At 35.1% G+C, this 25292-nt stretch overlaps 1 protein-coding gene and 1 long non-coding RNA gene across 10 annotated transcripts in view; one reads left to right on the top strand and one right to left on the bottom strand.

Moving 5' to 3' along the window:
- TCF12 (transcription factor 12) overlaps positions 1-25292 on the top strand; it is a 376180-nt gene that overhangs the window by 131159 nt on the left and 219729 nt on the right. The window lies entirely within an intron of this gene.
- The window catches only part of LOC113601822 (uncharacterized), a 32372-nt gene that overhangs the window by 5792 nt on the left and 1288 nt on the right, over positions 1-25292 (bottom strand). The window contains exon 2 of the long non-coding RNA XR_008299155.1: positions 13553-13638. This is a non-coding gene — a long non-coding RNA (uncharacterized LOC113601822). The remainder of the gene's footprint in view (positions 1-13552; positions 13639-25292) is intronic.

Raw genomic sequence — 25292 nt, 5'->3', positions numbered from 1 at the left:
AAAGACCTTTGTTTTTTAAGGCTGAAAATATTCCATTGGATGAATATACTGCATTTTCTTTATCTGTTCATCCACTGATGGATATTTGTTATCTCTTAGCTATTGTGAATAATGCTGAAGTGAACATGAGAGTAAGTGCAAATATCTCTTCAAAATCCTCTCTAGTTCTTTCGGATAAATAACTTGAAGTGGTATTGCTAGATCATATGGTAGTTCTATTTTTAATTTTTTTGAGGAACCTCCATACTGTTTTCCACAGTGGCTGCACCATTTTACATTCCCACCTATAGTGTACAAGGTTCCAATTTCTCCAGATCCTCACCTATACTTTTTTTGTTTTTTGTTTTTTGTTTGTTTTCTGTAATGGCCATCCTAACAGTTGTGAGGTGATACCTAAGTGTGGTTTTGATTTGCATTCCTTTGATGATTAATGATGTTAAGAATTTTATATCTGTATCCTTCTCTCTCTGCCCCTCCTCTGCTTGTGTTCTCTCTGTCACAAAAAATAAATAAACATATTTGGCTATCTGTATGTGTTCTTTGGAGAAATTTGGTGTTCTTAATTCATTTAAGAGAATATTTAAGAGGTATCTGAGTGGCTCAGTCAGTTAAGCATCTGACTTTAGTTCAGGTCATGATTCCATGGTTCCTGAGTTCCTGAGTTCCTGATTCCAGTAGAGAGCCTGCCTCGGATCCTCTGTCTCCCTCTCTGTCCCTTCCCCCTTCTCTGCTTCTCCCCTTCTCTCCACCCCTCCCTTGTGCACAGTCTCTCTCAAAAATGATAAATAAAATATTTTTTTAATTTAAAATTTTTAAAAAGAGGAATATTTAAGTCACTGAAATGTCAGTGAAGTAAAAGATACTGAATTTCTTGAAGTTTTTTTGTGATTGTATTTGAGTTATATGTAATTGAGAGAAAATATTTAAATGTGTTAAACTGGAAGTAGTTCTGTATTTATTTGCTCAACGATTGCTTTTAGTTTAGCTTACATTTTAAAAAAAAACCTTATTTTTAAATTATATAAAATTATTTTAAAATTTTCAAATAATATAAACTCCTTTTAGAAAAGTTGAAAAATGATAAAAAGGAAAACAATAAGAATCCAACTTTTCACATGAAGCTATTAAACACTTTTTGCATTTCTTCCAGTTTTTCCCCCTGAGGCATTACAGTTACCATGATGAATATGCAGTTTGTAGCTTGATTGTTTTACTTTAAACTATGATGGAAAGAAAATTTTTATTAAAAGAAGCTTAACTGATAAAAGGAAAATAGAATGATTTTGTATATTCAAATTGGATACTTTCAAATTGGAAACAAAGAAAAAGCTTTTAAATAAAATGAAAAAAAGTGAAAAAGCAGAGACGATAGGTGTTGAAATCCTTAAACTAAGAGGAGTAAGTGGGAAATAGTAATTGAATTATTGCATGTATGTCATCTTGGAAATATAAATATAAGTCAGAACACATTATAATAAGTCTGTGCTATAAAGAGCCATATGACTACTGGGTTTTAAATTTGTTAAGAATTTACCTGTGGATTTTTTTTTAAGTGTGGTTTAACACTTACACTGTAATTTAGTTACAGTTGACTGACCCTTGAACAACACAGGTTTCAGTTGTTTGCGTCCACTTATATGTGGATCTCTTTCAGTCACTATAGTACAATACTTAATCTCACGATTTTCTCAATAAAATTTTCTTTTCTCTAGCTTACTTTATTATAAGAATAAAATATAATCCATATAAAAATGTGTTAATCGACTGTGTTATCAGCAAGTCTACCTCTGTTAACAGTAAGCTGTTAAGTTCTTAGGGAATCAAAAGTTATACACGGATTTTTGACCATGTAGGTAGTTGGTGCCCCTATTCCCTCCCACCCTCTCCATGTCATTCAAGGGTCAACTATATTTTTATTCCAGTAAACTTCTTGTTCATTAGAGAAACTCTTTCAGGGTATATATTCTTGTTGAATGAATCATCATGCTCAGATAGAGTTCCAGCTTTGTGACTGATTCACCTTACTAATATTTCTTCTTTTCTAACTATTCTAATATTTTTATCAGTCTTGCTTTTATACATTTTTTTCTGGCCAGAATTAAATGCCTCTAACTTTACTGTGTTAGAATTAAAGCTTTCATTCTGACTTTAATTCACATGTGATTTTCAGGTTAGTTTCTTTTACAGAACTATTTTTAAGGCCACATCTTCTGCTTGGAAATAATGCAGTATTTTTAAAGGTTCATAGATTTATTATGTTTTCAATACAAATACATGTCTTGAGGCCTGTGGATATAAAATGTAAAGAAGTATGTAAGGGGGGTAACTTCATCTGTTTATTGACTTTAACTTGATCATTTGTGGTGCTGATGCCTATTACCCATACGATGTAAAATGCCAAGTAAGAGAAACATGATGAGGAAATGAATGACCAAGTATGATTCCTCACTCAGAGTAGTTACTCGGTAAATGCTTCTTGAATAGAAATTGGGAAATTGGGAAACAGATATAATTAATGACATAATGATAATATTTGCTGTCATGTGTTACCTTAATCTTTTTAAACAACCCACTGAAACTTTGCAGGGAAAGGGTTTTGTGAGGATAGTTAATTGTAAACTTAGGAACTACTACATGCAAGATTTCCAGGCATTTTTGTATGCTGTCTCATTTAAGTAGGCAGAGCCAGTGTTACTGGATTTTCACAAATGAGAAAACTCAAGCAAAGAAAAAGATGTTCCGTTCAAGTCATACATCTTGAACTATGCTTGGCCTACTACCTCAAATCGTATTTTTCACCCCCATAGTATGAAGATACCATTTCCTTTTTATTTTCTAGGTTTGTATTCTCATAAAAGTGGGGAAACCAACATTGATTTGGCATGAACTTAAATGTTTTTGCAGTCTGATTATCTTTACAGTATAACCCAGATGTACTTTATAGTTAGATTTTTAAAGATGACATGATTTACTGTAAGTAATTAGTCATTCCTACTGAGGATTTCTAAACACAGAAAATAATTGCTTCAGCAGGTTATCAGTATTCCAGTCAGAGAGGAAGAAGAAGCAGTACCACAAATGGGAAATCCAACTTAGATTCAGTCACTTCATTAAGCATCAGATACCTGCCTTCCCCAATTTTACTCAATGGCAAGATTGTTAGATGAGTTGTCTAACAATGAGAATGAAAAGGCCGTTTCTGAAGTTTCAAACAGCTTACATTTATTGGGCATTTACTATGTGACAGATACTGCACTAAGTGCCTTGCAAGTATCATCTCATTTCATTTTCACTTAGGCTGTAAGTTATGTACTGTTATCAACCTCCATTTTTTTTGAGGAAGAGAGTCTTTTTTTTAATGTTTATTTTTTGTGACAGAGAGAACACAAGCAGAGGAGGGGCAGAGAAAGAAGGAGACAGAGAATCCCAAGCAGGTTTCGCAATGTTGGTGCAGAGCCTGATGCAGGGCTCAAACCCACAAACTCTGAGATCATGACCTGAGCCAAAATCAAGAGTCAGATGCTTAACCCACTGAGCCACCCAGCTGCCCCTTGGAAGAAACAGTCTTAATAGAGTCGTCATATGCCTAGTAAATGGAAAAGTCAGGGATTGTACTTGGATCCAGCTAGACTGTAAAGCAAATTTTCCTGGTATGGCTTTGATAGTTACAGTTTATGTATTGTGTCTGCTTTGTTGAGTTGAAAAGACAGACTGATAAGAGAAATTGAGGGGAAGTCAGCTAGATCCACTCCTAAATACATTAAATGTTTAGAATATGTCAGGTTTTCTTCACATTCTCAATAAATATCTTTCCCTTAAATGTACAGTTCACTGAGCTTGATAAACGTATACATACCCATCAATCCAAGGGAGTTATTGAGAGGCTTTTCTGGGACAGCAGGAGAATTGAAAGCCAACCTGATCAAAGAGGAATGATGTTTTGAAAAAAGTCAGAGGAAGAAACTAGACCACGGGTTCATATATTAAAAAGAGGTGGGAGGAATACCAAACAATGAAGATATTTGATATTGTGTATGGATATAGAATTGGGTAAATCAGTACAGTTCAAGTCTTTCCACTTTGAGACTGACAAGGGGGGATAGATAGCACCACTTAGAATTGAGTGTGTTCGTTTGATGAGTTGATAGAAAACACAGATTTGTTTTTAATTACTGTGAAATCAAAGTATGGTGATTTTTTTCCTTCCTCTTCTCTGCTAAAGTACCTCTGAACAATTTATAAGGTCATATGTATCCATCTATTCTCTCTTGTTATGAATAATTGAGGTCAAGAATCCAAGTCTAGTTCCTTGCTCTTGGGCAAAAATATATTTAAATTGTGCATTTCATCTTTACAGATTCTTTGGGTTGAAGGTTTTAGGGGTTTTACTGGGAAAATGATGGCTAACTCACCCAAACTCACTCAGAACAAAGTCAGAATGAATGGGGTTCCTGCTTTAGGAAATATTGACAACTAAAAATATTTTACCAGCATTTTACTGTTGACCACTTTTTCCATAGGATTTCAAAGACTTAAAGGTATTTTAAATGATACTTTAAAAATATTTTAAATGATACTCAGGAGTACAGTTTATTTTATCATAGATGTTTATAAAATAAAATTGTGAAATTCTAGACCTCCATCTGTATATCAAGGTTACCAAAGAAGTAGGTCTATAAACAGTTGCATTAGGTTAGTCTCATTTCTATTTATATCTTGATTATCATCTTATTTTCAAAAAGACTGAACAAGATAATGATGTCATATACTTAAAACTGTTTTAAAATAATAAATTGAATAATTTAATGTAGATACTTAATATAATAAATTGTAATGGAGGTAAGTGACCACAAGTTGACTGGGTTATGGAGAACATTGCCTTGAGCAGATATTGAAGGTCATCTTTTAGGAGTGAGAAGTAGTATCTTGCTGCAGTAGCACAAAAGCATTGCTAAAGTATTCTTCATTTCCCTCCCTGCTGTGCTTTGTGGATCGTGAAGGCAAACAAATATTTCTGAAAATTTTATAAACAAAACTTTATCCTTAGCTGAAAAAAACCTTCCTCTTGAATACTGGTTGTGCGCGCACGCACACACACACACACACACACACACACACACACACACACACACGTTTTTCAAGTAGCCTTCAAGCCCAGCGCAGAGCCCAGTGTGGGGCTTGAACTCAAAACCCTGAGATCAGGACCTGAGCTGAAAGCAAAAATCTGTTGCTTAACTAACTGAGACACCTAGGCACCCCAAAACACATGGTTTTAAACATCAATTTTTCTACCTTTGACTTGCATTAAATTTTCAAAAGTAACTATGTATTTACTGTCTCATCTTTTAATTTTAGTTTACTTCCTGAATGTAATTGGATGGATTTACCAACTTTAGGCCACCATTCGTATTCTTTCAGTGAAGTTGTAACCATGGCCAAAGACCAAATCTTCTTTACTGTTTTGTAAAAGGCTTGCATTTGCTGTCATTTATGTAGGTTTTAGTACATCATTTTGGTTTGTACTAACTTAACATTGTTAGTGAACATAATTTGCTACTATTTATTTTACTTATTTGTGTATCCTTTATCCTCTGGAAACCTACACATTTATAGTTAAACATGTGCACAGAACCATATGTGCTCATAAGGCGATAAAATTCACTTTTAATCTGATATTGATTTAAAATAATATTTCACTTTTCACATATAAATAGCCATCATACACTAATTCTTCAGAAACCTCTGAAAGAATTAACCATCTGAACAATCTTCTTTTAGGCTCTTTGTATAGTTCTTCGGAGCGTAATTTTAAATATATGATAGCATGATAATGTTTACATTGGTAATGATCAATTATTTTATTTCATATTGCCAGTCCCAAAATTGGGGAAAAAGAGATATTCATTGTGGGAATCAATAATATTTGAAAGGTAATGGAAAGATAGGGCTTGGGTTTGTACTTTTTTTTTTAATGAAAAAAGTGTCCAGATGTTTGCCTTCCATTGCTTCAACAAAGACTCACCTGCTGCTTTATAGCACATCGCTATATCATCCTTGCCACATGAGTGTGGACTTCTATTTGAACTTCAAATAACATCTTTTTCTTTCCTGGCCTCTAGTATGGGGGTGGTGGGGGGGGGTGGGCAATCGCTACGGGTACCCACTACTGTTTCAAAAGCTGTAGCTTGACTCATACTATTCCTTGTTTTTAAAATTAAATCTTCTGTCTCTCTTCATTCCAAGTTGTACTTTGTTAGTATTTAGGTCTGGGGTGTTTTGGGGAGAGAGGGGGTTCAGAATAGGAGTATAACATTTTTTAAAGCACATAGTGGGACGAGGGAGGATAGAATTTACATACAGTGAAATAAATGGATCTTAAATATACATTTCAGTGAACTTGATAAATGTATACACACCTATATAATCAATACTTCAATCAAGATATAAAACATTTCTCTCATGCCATGTTGTGAATGCAGTGGAGTGCTTCCAGGATTGAACATTTATTTTTCAAGTTGCTGGAATGTTGCTGGACAACTCTCACCGGAGTCCCTTTTTTAAGAGTTGCCTTCTGCTGAAGGGGGCCATCTTGACCTTGTCATACCAGTCTTTGGGGGTAGTGTATATCCAATGGCTGCTCAATGCAATGGTAGGGTAGGAGGAGAGGTATAAAGATCTTGGTACACTTGCTGCAGTTGGAATAGTTCCTAGGGCCTGTTCGAATTAGAGAACTCCCCATGTGTTGAGCTAAGACATTTTTTGATGTTGTATCACAATTCAATTTCTTCTTGTACTCACTTATGCTTCCTTCAACTCATCGTAGATGTTGAACATAAGAGCACTTCCCAGTGAACTTCATGAACACAAATATCCATCTAAGAGTCTGTTACCTGGGAAACTTTATGTGCAACACCTCATGTTAAGTGGTTAAGTTGTTGGCCCCTTCCAAACAACCCCTTATCTACCTAAACAGCCATCATTCTTGTCTGATCACCTTAGGTTAGTATTGCCAGTTGTAGAACATTATGTAAATGGAATCATAGTAGTATGTTCTCTTTTGTGTCTGGCTCTTTTGCTTAAAAGATTCATCCACGTTGGGTATAGTAGTTCGTTCTTACTGCTGAATAGCAGTGTTCTATTGCATTAATAAACTGTCATATATTTATCCATTTAGGTGTCTGCAAACATTAGGACGGTTTTAAGTGTTTGGCTATTATGAATGAGGCTGCTATGAACAGTCTTGTGTAATTTAGTTTGTGAACATAAACGTTTTTATTTCTCCTGGGTAAGTATGAAGAGTAGAATCTCTCAGTTACAATATAGAAATGTTTAACTTTATAAAAAATTGCTAAAGAGTTTTTCAAAGTAATTTCACTATTTTATACTCCCAGCAATAATGTGTGAGAGTTCTAATTGCTCTGTGATCTCTCCAGCACTTGGAACTTATTCATATGTTATATTTTGTTTTATCATGTTGTTATTTAATTTTTTTGTGCCTTGGTTCTTGTTTCCCTTCTGACTTCTTTTTGATTAATCAGCTATGTTTTGTGTTCCATTTTAATTTCTTGAATGACTTTTTCGCTGTATTGCTTCGAATTGTTTTAAGGGTTGCTCTAGGGATTAAAGTATACACTCATCACAGTTTACATTACTTTATATTTATATCAATGTAAAATTGAGAATCTTGAAAAGAATTAGTTCATTTACCCTTTTTTATTCTTTGTTATAAAAATGTTTAAAGCTTTCAAAACAACTTAATAGTTTCTACTTTCAACAATCATATGCACTTCAGAGAGAATTGAGGAAAAATAGCTGTTTATCCTTATGTAATTGCCATTTCTGTCCTTTCTTGTGGATCCACATTTTATCTGGTATCATTTTTCTTCAGCATGAAACTTTAGTTAGTATTTCTTTTATTTCAGATCTCTGTGCAATTATTCTCAGATGACTTCTTTTCTTCTTAGAATTATAATAATGTCATTTTATTGGCTCTGGCCTCCATTGTTTCTGATGAGTGGCAAGCTTTTATTTATATGATTTTCCCCTTATGTAATTTGTCTTTCTTCCCTCTGGTTGAATTCAAGATTTCTTTCTTTGTGTTCGTATTCAGCATTTTGATGATTGTGTGCATTGGTGACAGTTGCTTTGTATTTTTCCTCCTTAGAGATTACTAAGGTTATTGGATCTGCATGCAGTCAGTGATATTTTTCACTGATTTGGGGAAATTTTGCAATTTTTCCCCCAGATGTATATTCTACACCATTTTCTCACTTATTTACTTCTCATATTCTAATTACATTCATTTTAGGCCATTTAACATTGTTTAACAGGTAGCTAAAGCTCTATTTTCTTTTTTCTACTTCATATTGAATAATTCTTTATTGATTTCTGTTCATTTTCATTTACAATTTCTTCTTCTGGCTCCAGTCCATTGTTTAGCTTATTCAGTGAATTTTTTTATTCAGATAATATATTTTAAAATTGTAGAATTTCCATTTTCAAATACACTTCCATTTTTTCTGCTGAGTGTCCATGTGATTATTCATTTTGACCATCTTTTTCTTAAAGTCTTTGAATACATAATAGCTGCTTTAAAATCCTTTGCTGCTTATTCTAGCATCTGTGTCATCTTGAGGTATGTGTGTATGTAGTGTTCTTTCTAGGCTATAGGTCATATTTTTATTTCTCTCTGCCTCTGTTAAGTTTTTTATTTTATATTAGAAAATGTACAAGATGTATCATAGAGGTTTTAGTTTCTCTTCTGCGGAGGTTTGTTTTTGCTCTGGTAAGTAGTTACATTATTGGTCAATTATCTTGAGGCTTGGTTTTATGCTTTGTTAAAGCAGGTTTGTAGAAAGCCCAAATTATTTACCAAGCATCCCTAATTAGTTTCCTCTGTGGTATCAGCAGCTGAAATCTATGCTCAGTTATTTTAGCCTTCTAGATGTTGCTTTCAGTCGGGTTTTTTGTATTGTCCCCTATGTTTATTTCATTTAGAGTTCAGCCAAGGATTTGAGGGGAGTTTAAATATAAATTTTTGGAACTTGCCCAACAGCGGCTTTATCCTTTCTGTGTTTCCCCTCCTTACTTTCTAGTCACACTGACATTCCCAAATTCTGTTTTCTGGCTTCCTAAGCTAAGAAGATAGTAGCTTTCTGCTTACTATTCAACCACACCACATGCCATGCTGACTGGAGTGTCTTCATTGGACCAGCCACGTAGATTTGGATCTTATTCAGTGAATGTGTTTGTTGTTGTTGTTTTTCCCCACTAATCAGATCCTCTCTAATTTCTGTCTACTTTTGCTCACTCTTCTAGCCTTCAAATAGTTGTTTTTAGGGGTACCTGGGAGGCTCCGTAGGTAAAGCGTCCAACTCTTAGGCTTAGGTATAGGACATGATCTCGTAGTTCATGAGTTCCAGCCCTGCATCAGTTTTTGCCCTGGCAGTGCGGGGCCTGCTCGGGATTCTCTCTCTGCCCCTTCCCTGTTTGTGCTCTCTCAAATAAATGTAAAAAAGTTTAAATAGTTGCTTTAAAAATTTTTGTCCGTAGTTTATAATTGTTATTCAATTGAATACCTTAGGAAAATGGTCACTAAAACATTTTGTTCTTTAAAAGTTTATTTTTCACCCCATACATATCCCTTGTACTACTTCTTTTTTCCCCCCTTGTACTACTTCTTAGTCAACTACTTGAGAAGCAACCAACCACTGTCTTTATTTTATCACTGTGACATTGTTTGTTCCATTTTAGATGAACATATGAATGGAATCTTTTGTATTTGATTTCTTTTACTAAGCATAAAGTTACTGAGATTTATGCATGTTGTTGTATGTACCACTAGTCCATTTCTTTGTGTTCCTGAACAGTATTGCTTTGAATGAGCAAACTACAGATCTTCTATTCTTTTTTTAAATTGATGGTCATCTGGATTGTTTCCAGTTTTAGCTATTATGAATACTGCCCTTAATATTACTGTAAAGGTTTCTTTGTGACTGCTTTTTTCACTTTATTTTGGGCAAGTACCTGAGGATAGATTGTTGTATCACAGGGTATATATGTTTTTATCTTTTAAAAAGAAACTGCCAATTTTCTAAACTGTAACATTTTACATGCCCACAGACAATATGTACGATTGGTGTACAGATTTTATTTTTATGTCAAGATTATATTCTGTTGTTTAATGAAAGTAATTTTTAGTGTATATTCTTAATTGCTGATAAATAATTTTGATAAACACTCCTATATTTTTAAATTAAAAGTACTCTGAGGTAGAGGTTTCAAGAATGGTATGATTTATTTACATAGGCAGTGGCCAACTTTTCTAGCTAGTTTCCCATCTCCCACCCCCAGCTAGTTTTAACAGCTCTAAAGGTGGATGCTGTGGTAAATTTTTGATCTAATTATTCATCTTTATAAGTTGTACATCTCTTTTTTTAATTTTTAATTTTAGAGAGTGAGAGCACACACAAGGGAGAAGGGCAGAGAGAGAGAGAGAATCTTAAATTAAGCAGGCTCCACTCTCAGTGCAGAGGCCAAAGTAGGGCTCGATCCTACGACCCTAGGATCATGACCCAAGCTGAAACCAAGAGTCAGATGCTCAACCAAGTGAGCCATAGATATTCAAAACAAAATTTTTTTTAACATTAATTCATTTTTGAGAGTGCATGAGTGGGTAGATGCAGAGAGAGAGGGAAACACAGAATCTGAAGCAGGCTCCAGGCTCTCAGCCGTCAGTACAGAGCCTGTCAGGAGGCTCGAACTCATGAACCGCGAAATCAGCTGAAGTCAGATGCTTAACCAACTGAGCCACCCAGGCGCCCCTTAAATGACTTAAGTTCAATTAATTTTTTTTATGAATTAGACCCTAATCATGAGAGTTCAAGATTTAGAAATCTGTACCTGGCACTAAGTTTTGCTTACGTGGTGCTACACTATGCACGATTGTGAACAGGAGAGTTTTAGTTCATTCCATTAGAGTACTGTGCTAATGTCAGAGGTCTCAGCTGAGTGTCTTCTTAATGTGGTTACTTTTGTGTTTTGGTCATTAGTCATGTCCTTTATGAAGGCTCCCTTGCAAACATGCTGTTCACCAGTGAGAGTGGGGGGAATCAGTACAAGTAGATAAGTAAAAAGCTATACCTGCTATTAATAAACCTGCCCTTACAGGAATTAGCAGTGTTATTTTTACGTAAGAGCTTTTTTTTTAAGTGACTTTGTTCTATGTATTCAGGACTATAGATGATCTAGAATAAGAGCTGAATATGGTCTTCACTCAGATTAATTTGAGACCCCTTGTTGAATGGTATTCACTTAAGAACAGTTAAGAACTTGTGTGCTGTGTGACATAGATTTTTAAGTTCTATACTAGTATTGAACAGGACTGAGTAAGAATTAGTGAGGCTGGGCAAGCTGTATAGCAGAGGTGGAATTTAAAGTGAGCATTAAACCAACAAGACTTAATTAAATGTACAGGAGGTAGAAGTGCTAAGAGGAGTAATAAGAGCAGTGAAATGGTCGTGAATGATTCAGTGTACAGTGAATCTGCCTCAAAGTTACAGTTGAGAGTTTGAAAGGTAAGGCACTGAATGACAAGTCTTTGAAGGCAGGGTTTCTGTGTCTTGTTGGTCTCTGTATCACCAGTGCCTAGAATCCTCCCTAGACCATGAGTGTGTATGTCATAGTAAGAAATTAGTAAGTGTTTTCACTCCTAGGGTTGGAGGGAAGGGGCAGTTATAACTGGATTTTCAAAGGCTTTGAGCACAGGAGGGACAAAACCCTGCACAATTGACAGTAAACATTTGTACAACTGATGAGTAAATATTCCATTTCAGGTTGAAGAATTTGGGATTTATTCTCTTGGCAGTAGGGCACTGGAACTGTTTAGTTTTTAAATCTGGGGGTAATGTGTTTTAAAAGATTGTTTTAGGAAGGTTATATGGGCAGGGTATAATAAGCTAGTGAAACGTTATAAAATAGTGTTTTAGGAAGATTCAGAGAGACTCTATCAAAAAAAAAATCTAAGTAGGATATCATGAAAGCCCAGAATAATATGGAACAAAAAGGCTGCCTCAGGAGACATTCATAAAGAACACTCAGCGTAGGGAGAGTGGAGGGAGAAGAGAAGGGAGAATCAAAGATGATACCATTTTACAAGTCTAATTGACCTAAATTATTATAGTTGTACCTGCAGTATTAGAAATACTAATAATTAGGACCCAGAAGCATATGAGGAAGAGATGAAGGGCATACAAAGAGTTTGGTATTAGATATGTGATGGCTTTTAGGTAATGGCAGGAAAACCAAATGAAAGCTTCCAGCAAGAATTTGATGATTTTAGACCCAAAATACGGAACAGAGCTTAATCCTTGGAATGTGCATTTGGAAATATCATTTGATGGAGACCGTTAAAATCACAAAATTGCATGAGTTGTCCAAGGGTCGAGCATAAAATGAGAAGAACATGGGATGAAGAGCAGATACTTTTAATTTTCATGTAAAAAAGGAAGTGATAATATGCAGAAATAGAGGCCCAAAAGTTAATGTTGCCTCGAGAGGCAACGTGGTTAACAGGACTGGATGCCATAGAGCAGACGTAGGCAAAATATGGTCCATGGTCTGTCACCTATTTTTGTAAATAAAGTTTTATTGGAATACAACCACTTTTTATTTGTTTACATTTTATATATGGCTGCTTTTGTGCTACATAGTAGCGTTGAATAATTGGTAAGGAGAGTGTATGGTTCACAAAGCCTCAAATACTTACTCTGTGGTCATTCACAGTAGAGGTTTGCTGACCTCTGATACAGAGAGCTGAGAAATGAAGGCCAGCAGGGGGCCTTTGTTATTTCATTTCAGGATAACGTTTGATGATCTGTAAAAGTTCAGTTTTATCTTAAAAACAAACATTTACTGAGAGCCTTCTCAATGCCTAACATTCAGATTTGGGCCTGGGTCTAGGAAGAGACTAGAAACTAGCAAGAGATTCATTAGTGAGTCAGTGAATGAATTGTAAGGAGTGAAGGTGGTCAATGTAAATTTTTGTTTTGTGAGTCTAAAAAGAAATGAATGGCAATTTAAAGAGCATCTGAGTAAGAGATTTTTAAATAATAGGGAAAACATGAAGGAAAAATTTTTATGGAGTTTTTCTGAGAGGCAGAGTGTGTTTCCATTGCAGGAATTAATGGTCTAAGACTTGAACGCAGGGAGTACACAGGCCTCATTACAGGAAATGAATAGAATTGTTTGTGGAATTAAGTTAAGAATAGTAATTGCTCACACAGCTGTTTTTAAATAGCAAATTGTGTTAGGTAATCAGCAAAAATCCACTAAAATGTACTTGATAGTTATGCAGAAGCTGTTTTATTGGTCCTGGCTTATGATCCTAATGGGTACTATAAAAACAAACAAACAAACTAAAAACCTATGTATGCAGTTTTTACATTGGTATGCTACTGTATGTTTTTTGTTTAATGTACAATTGTAATGTTTTCATCTTCCTTTCCCCACCACCAAACCCAAATATAATTGTCTCATTCACAAAGAGTGGTACCGTGAACTTGATGAGTGCACAGAGCAGTGAGGTGTGTTCTCATTGAAAGGAGTAGTATCTATTTGATTGCTTCTCTGTCTTCCTCCCTAGACAAAAATGGAAAGTTTCATTGTATGGTTGGATTTAGTGCTACTAATTTAGTTTTTTTCTGTTTTTCTCTGGTTTTTTTGGACTGTACTTTTGTTCTTTCTTTTGGATATGACTATTTCTCAGGACTCCCTTTTAATTTATTAGTTAGCTTTTTAGTGATGTATCTCCTTGGGCCTTTTTGGTAGCTTCTCTAAGGATGTTAATATATATCATTAACTTCTCACAGTCTATTTAGAGTTAATATTGGTACCAGTTCACATAAGATGCAGAGATCTTGTGACCTCACAAGTCTGTTTAACCCTACCCCTGCCTTCCTTTATGCTGTATTTTTCATGTGTATTCTCTTTTATTTTTTAAGTTAATTTATTTTTGAGAAAGAGAGCAAGCATGAGCAGGGGGTGGAGAAAGAGAATCCCAAGCAAGTGGGATTCATGCATTGTCAGCATGGAGCCTCTCACAGGGCTTGATCCTACAAACTGTGAAATCATGACCTGAGCTGAAACCAAGAGTTGGTCACTTAATTGACTGAGCCACCAGGTACCTCTCATATCTATTACTTCTAAATACATTCTAAGTCCTATGAGAGATGTTATGCAGGCATACCTCAGAGATACTGTGGGTATAAAGCGAATATTGCAGTAAAGTGAGTCAAATAAATTTTTTGCTTTTCCAGTACAAATAAAAGTTACATTTATACTATAGTCTGTTAAGTGTGCAGTAGCATTATGTCTAAAAAAAACAATGTATACATCTTAATTTAAAAATGCTTTATTGCTAAAAAATGCTAACTGTCATCAGAGCTTTCAGCAAGTTGTAATCTTTTCACTGGTAGAGGTTCTTGCTTCGGTCTTGATGCTGCAGACCAAACAGCATGGTGGTTGCCGAAGGTTGGGGCAATTTCTTCAAATAAAATGACAGTGAAGTTTGCTGCATCAACTGCCTTTTCCTTTCACAAACAATTTCTTTGTGACATCTGATGCTGTTTGATAGCATTGTAACCAAAGCAGAACTTTAAACATTGGAGTCAGTCTTTTCAAACTCTGCTACTACTTTGTCAACTACATTTTTTGTAATATTCTAAATCCTTTGTTGTCATGTCAACAATCTGCACAGCATCTTCACCAGGAGTAGATTCCATCTCAAGAAATCACTTTCTTTGCTAATGCATAGGAAGCAGCTCCTCATCCGTTAAAGTTTTATCATGAAATAACAGCATTTCAGTCCCATCTTCAGGCTCCTCTTCTAATTCTGTTTCTCTTACTATTTCTACATCTGCAGTTACCTCCTCCATTGAAGTCTTGAACCCCTCAAAGTCATTCACAAGGGTTAGAATTCTTCCAAACTCCTATTCATGTTGATATTTTGAGCTCTTCACGTGAATTGTGAATGTTCTCAATGGCATCTAAATGGTGAATCCTTCCCAGAAGTTTCTTAACTGACTTTGCACAGATCTGCCAGAGGAGTTTCTGTCTATGACAGCTCTAGCCTTATGAAATGTATTTTCTCAATACTAAGACTTGAAAGTTGAAATTACTCCTTGATCCATGGCTGCAGAACAGAAGCGGTGGCAAGCAGACGTGAAAACACCATTAATCTCATTGTACATCTCCATCAGAGCTCTTGGATGAGGTGCACTGTCAATGAGTGGTAATGTTTTAAAAGGAATATTTTTTTCTTGTTTGTTTCCTGAGTAGTAGGTCTGAACAGTGGGTTCAAAATATTCGGTAAACCATGTTGTAAACAGATGTGCTATCATCCAGGCTTTGTTGTTTCATTTGAAGAGCACCAGCAGAGTATTTTTAGCATGATTCTTAAGGGCCCTAAGGATTTTAATAATGGCAAATGAGCATTGGCTTCAGCTAAAAGTCACCAGTTGCATTAGCCCCTAACAGAAGAGTCAGCCTCTCCTTTGAAGCTTTGAGAAGAAGCTAGGCATTGACTTCTCCTCTCCAGCTATGAAAATCCTAGATGTCATCTTTCTCCAACAGAAGGGTGTTTCATCTACATTGAAAATCTGTTGTTTAGTGTAGCCACTTTCCTTAATCTTAGTTAGATATTCTGGATAACTTGCTGCAGCTTCTACATAAGTATTTGCTGCTTCTCCGTTATGTAATGTGTCTCTTTTTCTTAACCACTTTCAACTTTTTATCTGTATTTATTTTTAGTTGTCAGAGGTTTGACTGTTAGGTGCCTACATGGTTTTTTTTTTTTCATATTTATCCTATTTAGATTCACTGAGTGTCTATAATTGGTAAGTCTATGTCTCTTACCACGTTTGTGGAATTTTTTACCATTATTGCTTTTATATTTTTAAATATTTTTAAAATATTTTTAATATGTTTTTCCTACTCTGTTCTCTTTGTTATATCATTATGCCTCTGTTAGACTTTTTAATGTCTTCCCTTAGGTCTCTAAGGTCCTGTTTATTTTTATTTTAGTAGTTTTTCTCTTTTTATCAAATTGAATTATTTCTATTGAGTGGTCATCAAATTTACTCTCTTTAATCTGTCATCACTATTCTTCCCTTAAGCCCATCCAGGAAATTTGTTTTTTGTTTTTTGTTTTTTGTGGGTTATTTATTTATTTATTTATTTTCTTAATTATTATATTTTTTTAACGTTTATTTATTTTTGAGACAGAGAGAGACAGAGCATGAACGGGGGAGGGTCAGAGAGAGGGAGACAGAATCTGAAACAGGCTCCAGTCTCTGAGCTGTCAGCACAGAGCCCGACGCGGGGCTCGAACTCACGGACTGCGAGATCATGACCTGAGCTGAAGTCAGCCGCTTAACCAACTGAGCCACCCAGGCGCCCCCTTAATTATATTTTTTAATATATGAAATTTATTGTCAAATTGATTTCCATACAACACCCAGTGCTCAGCCCAAAAGATGCCCTCTTCAATACCCATCACCTACACTCCTCTCCCTCCCACCCCCCATCAACCCTCAGTTTGTTCTCAGTTTTTAAGAGTCTCTTATGCTTTGGCTGTCTCCCAAAATGTTCACATTTGAAAGAAGAGGTATCTTCAAAAGTTATAACAACAATAAACATGAACAAGCAATTTTTGAGCCCCAATCCTGAGAGCTGATACCTAAAGAACTTTCAAAACAATATCTGTCTCTCTGTCTATCTACCTATCTATCTATTCATTTATCAGGAAATTTGTTTTTTTTAAGATTTTTGATATTTTAATTTTTATTTCTAAGGTTTATATGTGCTTTCTTTTTGTTTTCTTTTCCCTGTGAAATTTTCCATTTTTTCCTTCATTATGAACATAGGTCCTTTATCTCATTAAGCACACTTACAATATCTGCTTTAATATCCTTATTTGAAAATCTCATTCTCTGGGCCATCTTGAGGTTGTTCTTTTGATTATCTTTTCCTTTGAGATTGGATCACATTTCATTATCAAGGAATTTGGGATTCTATTACGGGTATTAAGAATGTATTTGTGGAAATTTTGTTTTCTTTCATGTTCCTCCAAAGAGTTTTGATTTCTTTGTTTAAGTGAGCCATTAATTGGATTAGACTTAAAGTGAAAACTCTCTGTTGCCTGAGTTTGGCATCTGCTCAAGTCTTGATTTGATTGTTTTAGTCTCAGCTGCAGACTGCCTTGGGCCTGCCCTGTGAATGTGCTACAGGACTCAGCCAAGACTTGGGTAGAAATATACCAAAAATTTGGGACTCTTCTTTTTTGCATCTCTCCTCTTGCGAATTCTGTCATTACTTTGTGATGACTGTTGCTTTCCAAGCTCTGTACCATTCTTCTAGCTAGAAAGATTTTTTTTTAATGTTGATTTGAGAGCTAGGTGAAGAGAGAGTGAGGGAGGAAGGGCAGAGAGAGTGGAGAGAGAGAGGATCCCAAGCAGGCTACATGCCCAGGACAGAGCCCAACACAGGCTTGATCTCACAACTGTGAGACTATGACCTGAGCCGAAATCAAGAGTAGGATGCTCATCTGACTGGGCCACCTAGGTGCCCCTAAAAGATGTTTTTTATTGGAACTTTAGTTCTTATGTGCTGTGGCTACTGCTTATGTGTAGGATAAAGCTTTAAGAATGGGAAATTCACTTGTTCTGATCCCTAAAATCTGTTAAAGAAAGGTAGTTATTCATTCTGGTCTTTTCTTCCAAGTTTATGTTCTCATCCAAAATCAGCCTGATTTTGTTCACTTTCTAGAGCTTGTAAGTAATTGTTTTATATTTGTATTTTCCCCCAGAATTTATAGAAGCCTGTCTATCAGAGCTTACTGCATTGTACTGGAAGCTGAGCTTACTAGGTCACTTTTGAGGTTTCTGCAACACATTTTGTCATCTGCTTTTAAAAATAATACTTTGTTTAAAAAGTAATTATTATTTTTTGAGTTGCTAGGCATAATTTTTCTATTTTGGGCCTCTTGTTTTTAACCCATCCTTAGTTATTGAATTATTATGACAGACAGTTACATGAATTCCCTAATTTTATATGTTCTGAATCATTCAGTAAACATTTGAATGCAGAATACCACACTTCTGCTAGGTACCAGAAAAACATAGAGATGAACAAGAGATGCTCCCTATTATAAAGTTTTATTGGTAGAATGTAAATGAAAACAACCATCAGTGTTTAAGACAGAATAAGTACAAATTAACTTCTAAAGAAGTGTGATTAATTTAGGCTTAGTTGCTGGAGAACACTTCTCAGGAGGGGACATTTGATCTTAGGATGAATCAGAATTAGAAATTTAATAGGTTAAGGTTTAGATGAAGGTGGATATTCTAGGGCTAGGGAACAATAGGGGTAGAAGATGAATTTGGCATGTTTGGGGAGTGATTAATGTCCTGATGAGGTTGGGGGACCTTGAGGTTTTGAAGGGATATAGTAAGTACTGAAGCTGAAAAGGCAGATTGAGGCCACCTTGAAGAATGCCACCCTCAGGTGTGTGAATGTTAAACCTGAAGCAGCAGAGAGAGGATCACATTTGTGTAGTGAATGGATATGACCCAACTTGTGTTTATGGCAAGTTAAAGTTAAGTGTGCTGGCAGTGTTAACTGTGGATTGAAATGGGAACATAATAGAAGAACAAGCAATACACAGTACCTGAACCCCAGGGTATTGTGTATGTAAAAAGAACAAATGTGATAGTTGGAAAATTGATGAGGTAGAAATTAATATGAAGAGTGACTAGTTAAGGAAATAGGAAAGATGAATGTTACCAAGTTAAAGAGAATCATTACATTTCTAACTACATTTGTAAATATCCCAACATCATGCTGAATATATGAATCTTTTTGGAACATGTTTTACTTAAAATTCCTTTTATAGCAATGTGTTATAGGCTGTACTATAATGAATACAAAGTGATTTTTCTTAGGACATGTGATGAGGTCATTTCACAGTTGTGATATTTAAGGTCTGTAGTTTCTTTAGCTACCAAGCCTAGTGAGGATTTAATTTCTTTAAAAGTTGTTAGTAATTTTTGCTCTTTGGGAGTAGTCATCTGGTTTATAGAGTCATTTGCGATCTAACTACTTCTCAGAGTTTTAAAAAAAGTATAGTTATTTAGAAGACTGGTTTTGATTACTGTGTAAAAGTAATGATAAGCTAACAAATAGGGAACGTGGTACAGCCTCACTTTTATTAAACTGATTTTATCATTTCCACTCTATACATTCATTCTTCCGTAAATATTTATTAATACCTACTTGTGTCAGGCATGTTCTAGTTACCAAATGGTTAAAGCTGAACAAAACAAACTACATCCTTATTTTGATGGATTTTTCAATCTGTTGGAAAAAGACAGTAAACATCCACCTATAAGATGACATTTGAACAGAGACCTGAAGGAAATTAAGAGATCATTCAGATATCTGGGTGGGAGCATTTTATGAAGAGGAAAGGGAAATGGAAAGATCCCAATATGGCCCCTTGCTTTTGCTCAAAAACACCAAGCAAAAGCAGGGGCCATGTTGTTAAACAGATTGATCCAAGAGAAGGAAGACTTCGGTAGATTTTGAGCATAGGAGTGACATGATTTGTTTCTAAAGGGTCATTCTAGTTGCTGTGTAAAGAATAGACTGTAGAAGGAAAAGAAGAATAGGGACCCTTTAGGAGACTCTTATGGTAATATATGTCAGAGATGGTTGATGGTTTGAACTGAAATGATCATGTTAAATATAGTGAGTTACAGACTTTGGAAATGTGTAATGTCAATCTAATGGGATTGTACTATTGAGAGACCTTTTGCTGAGAGTCCTCCAGAGTGTGAGAGAGACAATCAAGCCTGTTTTTAAGAGTTGACTGCCTAAGTGCCTCTATGGAGGAAAACAACTGACAATGTTGTTTAGATATAGGGCTTTGGTATTTGTATTGGAGAGGAGGAGTACAGGTTTCCCCCACTCTCCAAAAGTTCACTTTATGCCACTTTGCTTTTACTAAAGACCTACATTTGTACCTGTTTTTGGTAATTGAAAGAAATTGGAAGAGGATATTTGCTTTTACAAATGGTAATTGCTTGTTTACTTTTTGCCATTTCAACTTACAAAAGTCTTTTTGTAGGACATTTTATAAGAATGTTCTACTTTCAGATAGCAAGAGAAACAAAATACCAGTTCACCAGATAGCTCCCAAGGTAGTACAACATACCTGCTTGCCCTCTGGAATTTCGTTTCAGTCTCTGGCCATCAGGCTGTATCTCTTGTTTGTAAATAGGTAGACTTGCCATTTTCTTTGGATCCTCTACTCTGTTTAAATTACTGGAATGTCCTGCTGAATTGTATCTTTACAGGGTATTTATTTAGAATGATGTGGTTAATAACATAGCAAAATAACTGTGTTTGAACGTTATTTTCAAAATTATTCATTTTCTTGGAATTAGTCATGTATTTACTACCTTACTGTAGTGTATTTTGGCACTAGAATATCCCTACTTGTAAATCTTTGTTCTTAATAATACCAAATGGAAATTGTGATTGAACTTTAAAAGGTGACCTGTGATTCCTTTTGCTCTTCTTACTGTTTTTATTTTCTTACCTACTTTTAAAAAGAATTAAATTGTTTCTTTTGACTGCTCTAGGTACAGAATCCTAATATTTCATAACTTTAACAAACCTTTATAATCACTGTTACATACTTCATATGAGGCACTGTCTTAAATTCTCTTAAATACACTTACAATTTTAATATTATCATAGCTTTTCCATTTTGTTTTTGTTGATGTTTAGTATAACAGCAAAGGTGTGCTATTATATTCTAATTGATCCTATTTCACAGTGAATTTCGAGAAAAACACATTGGTAGATTTATTTCATGAGAATCTAAAATCATACAATAGAAATGGTGATGAGTTTTACTTGTGTTTTGTTTTACAATTGATGGCAACCTTGGAGTGTTATCTAAACAAGTGTCATTACTCCACAAATAAAATTGAGGGAAACTATTGAAGAGATACATTCATAGCTTTGGTTATTTGACATAGTCATCTCCAATCAGATTTCTTTCATCAAATCATTTATTGAATCACCTTATAGCAGATGGCAATCCTGCAATCTACATATCTTTCCCTTATTTATAACAGGGTTGGGATTTGATATTTTTGAAGTACGTTTTACTTGCTAAGATAAGAAAACTTGATTTCACTGCTCCTAGAGCAGTGTGTGTGTGTGTGTGTGTGTGTGTGTGTGTGTGTGTGTGTGTGTGTGTATGTGTGAGAGAGAGAGAGAGAGAGAGAGAGAGAAAGATACAGTCTCCTGTGCTCTTCCTTCCAACTTTATATATGGCCCTTTTTCATAAGGATAGATACTAAGCAAGTGGCTGTAGTGGTTTTTTTTTTTTCTTACCAGCTTTACTACAGAGATACCCTTATTCATCTTCACTCCATTCTTAGTATTGTCCCCCTTCTTCCTTTTATTCCTTCTCTGCTCAGTAGTCTCTCTACCTACTACTAGAAATATTTTCCCAATTCTAGACCTGTGTGTCACTTTACCCTAGTCTTAGTCTCAGGCAGCAGGTTATTGGTAATAGTGGCAAGTAGGAAAATACGGAACTGCTCAGCAGCTTTTCTCCTCATTCACCCCTTTTACCTCCAGGCAGGGAGGTCTTCGCTGAGCCTCACCAAACCATGAGTATGCTTTATGTATACAAACTCTGTACTGTTTTGGACCCATATGGTGGAGGGCATGGGGAGCAGAATAGATGCTGAGGGTGTAGAAAAATCATTCCCCCTCCCAATCTGTTTTCAGTTTTTCCCTGGTGGTTAAAAACCTAGAGAAATCTATAAGACTCTGTGCTAGGAGAATGAAAGAAGAGATAAGATGAAGTTGTAAGCATAGTTTATGGTTAACTTGAGAGAGCACTTTTGGTCAAAAACTAAAGATGGTAGCAGGAGAGAGGAAGCAGGTGTAGACCAATATCTGAGTTCTTCATAGAAAAGAGTAATGTCATATGTTAAACTTTACCAAGAAGTTTACTTGCTCCTTGAAGAATTTCGCTCTCTGACATCTCAAAAACTCATTTTTTTTACCTCTAATTCCTTCTCCAGGGTCCTAGCCTCTTAAAAAATTGCCTGTGTATGTAGTGACTTATGATTTGTTTTTAGTTACTTTTCCTATTAAATGAGAAAGTAGCAAATTGTTTCACTGAATTTGCAAGCCATTATTTTTTGATACAAGCTTAAAAAATATAATGTTCTTTACTGGAAGATATTAAAAAATAATATGTATACCTTTTAAAATGTGACTTATGGAATCAAAATATATATTGGACTTTAATTGGTTCCATATAAAAAAGCAGGGACTTAAGAGAATCTGTATATAAAGATTAAAAAAGAAAAGAGTCCTTTAGTCTCTATATTAAAATATTGATGAACCCTTTTAATCTTGTTGAATAGAAATAGAATAGTTGATTAGAAAGTTAAGCAAGACTCCCAAGGGTTTCTGCTACTTAGTGTTTGTTAAACTTTCTCTTATATCCACCATTTTAATCTATCAATTGTGGAACTAGCTTCTCTAAAATTGTTAAATTGGAATGCATAGACTAGAAATGGGAAGGAAAGAAAATATATGGCAATGGTGGTTCAGACATGTCTTAATAGAAACGTTTTTCTCCCAATCACTGTATTGCAACTATACTTTATTTTCTTATTGATAAATTTGATTTTGATCAATTTGCATAAATTTTGATCAGTTTGTACAGTTTTATATTAAGTTTATTTTCTGTGTGTAATTTCTTTTTCTCTGCTTACCTTGGTCTTATGTCTGATGCTTTGGAAAATTTATTATTCCTGTCATATGTCTGTTTGTACAGCCATTGTCTTCAGCAGAAAGGAGTCATTGATGCTGAAAGATGACTCTTGCCTTTGTCAGTGCCAGCCACGACCTTCTACTCAGAGTCTGGTTATGTTAACAATAAAACTAAAGAGCTCTGAGTTTAAAACCTACCCAGATCCTTGTTATTCTATAGCATCCTTTGAGCCCCCTGCCGTGTCCACTGTCCTTGGTATGTCATACTGTTTAGCTGTTGGCTTACTTAATTACCATCTCATTTAATTAATCTTTACTCTTCTTTTATGCTGTGGAAGTAGTGTCACTTGATGCAAATTGAGTATGTGTTTTCACATAATTTTATATCTTTAAAAAATTTTGTCTGAGATGTTTTCTGTAATAGGCACTCACCTTTTTGCATTCTCTTTTACAGAGATACGTAAATAACACATAGGCCTCATATTTATTACTCATTTGATGTAAGATGATTCAGAGTCATAAAAAGAATAAACTATAGTCTGATCATTTTCATTAAGATAGGGTCATCAAAATAAGTTTCTATTCTATGCTCTTAACTATCACTGTATGATTCCCCTCTTCTTCTCAACCCCACCATTCTACTTTTTGTCTCCATGAATTTACACCCGATGTAAGTGGACTTGTACAGTATTTGTCCTTTTTGTGACTAGTTTATTTCACTTAACATATGTCCTCAGGTTCATCCATTTTGTAGCATGTGTAGGAGTTCCCTCCATCTTTAAGGCTGAATAATATTCCATTGTATGTGTATGTCACATTTTGTTTATCCATTCATCTGTCAGTGGATACTTGAGTTGCTTCCACCTTCTGGCTATTGTAATTAATGGAATAGAATATGGGTGTACAAATATTTGAGACTCTGCTTTCAATAGCCAATTTGACTTTGTATTTCACTTTGGCTATATAGTATAAAAAAATGTTAAAAAGACATAGTTGCAAATGAAAAGTATGATTTAAAAAAAAACTTTTCATAAAATTATTAGCAATTCATAAGTAGTATTTATTTTGTGTGTTAATAATAGTCTTTGTCTTGCATTGGGCCTCATAGGAATTCTGGCTTCTGTTCTGCAGTGTTGATTACAAGGAAAATGCTTGGAATATAGCCTACAGATAACTGGTGATACTGGAGAGATGGTAACGAAGTGTGTTTTTACATGCTATTACCCCAACTTGTAGAATCTTTTTTAAATCTAGAGTTTTAGTAAGAATTATCCAAGCATGAACAAAACACTGTGTATTTTTATTCGTGATCTCTGTGTTTTCAAGGTATCTGGTTCTCTTGAAATTATGCCTTGAGTGTTTTCTGTAGTAGGTATCCATCTTTTCTCTATAGTATTTTTAAAAACTTTTAAAATTATACATCAGTCACTTAATATAGGAAGTACAGATTCATAAAAAGAATAAATTAGGGTCCTACCAGCTGAATTAGTAATTAGTATACTCTGCTTCGGAAACTCACTCCTCCTTGCCTGCTTTTGTCACCTATGGACAATTGGCAGTTCTGTCCCTTCAGCTGGCAGTTCTGTCCATGTGAAGTGGCTTGGGAATCCTGGCTGGTTACTGGAAAATTTGTGGTATTTAACTTATTACAGATCACGTTCTCCTCTAAATCACAGAGGATTTTGAAAAAAAAATTGTTTTTAAGAAAAAGAAGTTCTAAACTTAGCAGAATGTTGTCTTTGTAGCATCAGTTTTCTCATGCAAGAATGTAAAAAAGGCAACTATTTGTGTTTATTTCATCATAGAAAACTTGGCAAGGGTTGGGAAAGCATAAGCTATTAGGAGTCAAGGATAAAAGACTGGTCCTCAGAACAGAAAAGGGAGAGATACCTGGATTGAGAGGTCTCCCAGTCTTTCAGCTTTTTCTAGGGATTGATTGGAAGGTAAAATAATGGAACCAGAGCTTCAGAAGGCACATTAAGGAGCACAGTGAACTTATTTTTTGTTAATGGTTACTTATCTTTTTTCACTTTGAGTTTTCCTTTGCAATTTTCATAAGTGTAGACCTACTCATTTAGAATCAGATTTTAGGGGCACCTGGGTGGCTCAGTCCATTAAGCATCCCACTTTCGGCTCAGGTTGTGATCTCAAGAGTTCGAGCACCACATAAGGTTGACTGCTGTCAGCACAGAGCCCACCTCAGATCCTCTCTGCCCCTCCCCTGCACACATGCACATGCGCTGTCTCTGTCTCTCTCCAAAATAAGCATGAGTTGTCACATTTTTTATTAGTTTCGATATAACTAATATAGATATGATATGATTTGGTATAGTTTGATTTAGTTTGATATCTTCAGTTAAGAATATCTCATTAGTGCTATGTTAGAAACCAGTTTTATTAACTTGAACAGTTCAAATTGCTTGATTTTT

Source organism: Acinonyx jubatus, chromosome B3, assembly GCF_027475565.1.
Source record: "Acinonyx jubatus isolate Ajub_Pintada_27869175 chromosome B3, VMU_Ajub_asm_v1.0, whole genome shotgun sequence".
Classification (NCBI taxonomy): domain Eukaryota; kingdom Metazoa; phylum Chordata; class Mammalia; order Carnivora; family Felidae; genus Acinonyx; species Acinonyx jubatus.
The sequence above is the reverse complement of the archived record's forward strand: the minus strand, read 5'-3'. Positions and strand labels throughout refer to the sequence as shown.